The sequence below is a fragment of the Oncorhynchus nerka genome, unplaced genomic scaffold (assembly GCF_034236695.1).
Source record: "Oncorhynchus nerka isolate Pitt River unplaced genomic scaffold, Oner_Uvic_2.0 unplaced_scaffold_1023, whole genome shotgun sequence".
Classification (NCBI taxonomy): domain Eukaryota; kingdom Metazoa; phylum Chordata; class Actinopteri; order Salmoniformes; family Salmonidae; genus Oncorhynchus; species Oncorhynchus nerka.
Genome location: NW_027040279.1, coordinates 195,614 through 198,540, shown reverse-complemented (window position 1 = coordinate 198,540; position 2,927 = coordinate 195,614). Strand labels below are relative to the sequence as shown.

The following is a 2,927-nucleotide window of genomic DNA, read 5'->3' as shown; positions in this document are numbered from 1 at the left end:
GTTTTGTGCGGGGGGGATAATTACAGAAATATATTGCCCGACTTTTAAATTAAACTTCAAGATCCATAATGCATTGCCTCTACGCGCTCGCTGTCACTGCGGACGTGACGATCAGATAAGATTGGAAATGATTCTGGACCGTGAATATTCTCTGGAGATAAAACCATATTTACTTACCATGAAAAACGTTACATTATAACTTTAGACGCGCATTTATTTCATTTGAACGCGGCCCCATCCTGGAGTGACGATATTGTGCGAGATTCGAGGAGAAACGAGCGTTTCCAACTGTCCGTTTCGCTGCCTGTTGCTCAGCTGCGTCTGAAGAAACCAGCATCGATAAGCGTCGGATTTGTCTCCACCTGAAAAATGCCACGGGATAACAAGAAGTCTCTCATTCAGAAAATAGCCAGCCAAGCCAATATCACATTTAAAGATTTCAATGCATCCGCAATTGGGGACAACAAAGTATTATCGGACAACCGGGGAGATCTAATCACCCTGCTGACGGAAGTCAGGACTACAGACCTGGAAGATGAAACCGAACGGCCCCCATTCCGAACACAACCCACCTGTCACGTACATGCACATCTGCGAGACGGAGTCGTTCAGTATGGGGGTGTTTTTACCGAACAGCGGGGCTTCCATCCCGCTCCACGACCACCCCGGTATGAACGGGAATGCTCAAGGTTCTATACGGGAAAGTCAGATCAAGTGTTTTGACTTTGTTGATAAACCTTCGACCAGGTGCAGAGTGAGACCCAGTTCGACCCGCCGCTGCTGCCGTTCCAGAAGGACTCTCTGCGGCGGGCTGTGCTCCGGTCAACCATGTGGTTCACCCATGACAGTAGTCCGTGTATCTTAACCCCGCAGAGGGAGAACCTGCATCAGATCGACACGGTGGATGGACCGGCTGCTTTCCTCGACATCCTGGCACCTCCGTATGACCCTGAAGATGGGAGGGACTGTCATTATTATAAAGTCCTACAGACTGTTCCCGACGCAGACAGTAAGGTAGAGGCGCAGCAGCCGTGGGAGGAAGAGACGTGGTTACTAGAGATAGGCCAGCCTGATGGCTTCTGGTGTGGGGGTGAACCATACCCCGGGCCCAAGGTCTCCTTCTAATGTCGGTGTTGTAAAGGCAGGGATTCCTGCGACCAAATAGGGACGTCCGGAGGACTTTCAAAAGACTGAATCACTGTGACTGGGACATGAGATGGAGCAGGTGAATGGACTGCAGGTGGATAATGACTCTGGGACAGAGGCCTTTTGTTTAAGTATTGCTCTGAACACCATTTGTTTGTCACTTAAAATATGATATGCCTTATGTGAATATTGAATGTAAACTTTGAAAGCATTTATCATGTCTAGTTTCCATGTGCACACTACATTTTCTATCTTTCATTTGATTTATTCCAAACAAATGTGTGTATGTGTAAACACTAGCTTTGTGTATAATTGAAGGCTTTTATTTTGGGACAGCTGACAGTTCTACCTATAGCCTTACTGCATATACAGGGCCTTCGGAAAGTATTCAGACCCCTTGACTTTTTTCACATTTTGTTACATAACAGCTTTATTCTAAAATATATGAAATAGTTTTTCCTCATCAATCTACACACAATACCCCATAATGACATCACAATACGCCATAATGACATCACAATACCCCATAATGACATCACAATACCCCATAATGACATCACAATATCGCCATAATGACATCACAATACCCCATAATGACAAAGCAAAAAAGGTTTTTAGAAAGTTTTGCTAATTTATTACAAATTTAAAAAATACAATTTCACATTTCCATAAGAATTCAGAGACTTGTCCCGAAGCCATTCCTGTGTTGTCTTGTCTGTGTGCTTAAGGTCGTTGTCCTGTTGGAGGTGAACCTTCGCCCCAGTCTGAGGTCCTGAGCGCCCTGGAGCAGGATTTCATCAAAGATCTCTCTGTACTTTGCTCCATTCATCTTTGCCTTGATCCTGACTAGTCTTGCCGGCCCTGCCGCTCAAAAACATCCCCACAGCATGATGCTGCCACCACCATGCTTCACCGTGGGGATGGTGCCAGGTTTCCTCCAGACGTGAGGCTTGGAATTCAGGCCAAAGAGTTCAATCTTGGTTTCATCAGACCAGAGAATCTTGTTTCTCATGGTCTGAGAGTCTTTACGTGCCTTTTGGCTAACTCCAAGTGGGCTGTCATGTGCCTTTTACTGAGGAGTGGCTTCCATCTGTCCACTCTACTATAAATGCCTGATTGGTGGAATGCTGCAGAGATGGTTGTCCTTCTGGAAGGTTCTCCCATCTCCACAGAGGAACTCTAGGGCTCTGTCAGTGACCATCGGGCAGTGGTGTAAAGTGCTTAAGTAAAAAATACTTTAAAATACAACTTAAGTCATTTTTTGGGGTATTTGTACTTTACTATTTATATTTTTGACTTTTAAACATTTACATTTTACTTCATACATTTTCCCTGACACCCAATAGTACTCGTTACATTTTGAATGCTTAGCAGGACAGAAAATGGTCCAATTCGCACACTTATCAAGAGAACATCCCTGGTCATACCTACTGCCTCTGATCTGGAGGACTCACTAAACAGAGAACATCCCTGGTCATCCCTACTGCCTCTGATCTGGAGGACTCACTAAACAGAGAACATCCCTGGTCATCCCTACTGCCTCTGATCTGGAGGACTCACTAAACAGAGAACATCCCTGGTCATCCCTACTGCCTCTGATCTGGAGGACTCACTAAACAGAGAACATCCCTGGTCATCCCTACTGCCTCTGATCTGGAGGACTCACTAAACAGAGAACATCCCTTGTCATCCCTACTGCCTCTGATCTGGAGGACTCACTAAACAGAGAACATCCCTTGTCATCCCTACTGCCTCTGATCTGGAGGACTCACTAAACAGAG

General features: G+C 45.5%; 1 pseudogene; it reads left to right on the top strand.

The window, feature by feature from the left end:
* The first annotated feature begins 334 nt into the window (after positions 1–334).
* On the top strand, positions 335–1,355 carry LOC135570215 (2-aminoethanethiol dioxygenase-like; annotated as a pseudogene).
* The last annotated feature ends 1,572 nt before the right edge of the window (positions 1,356–2,927 follow it).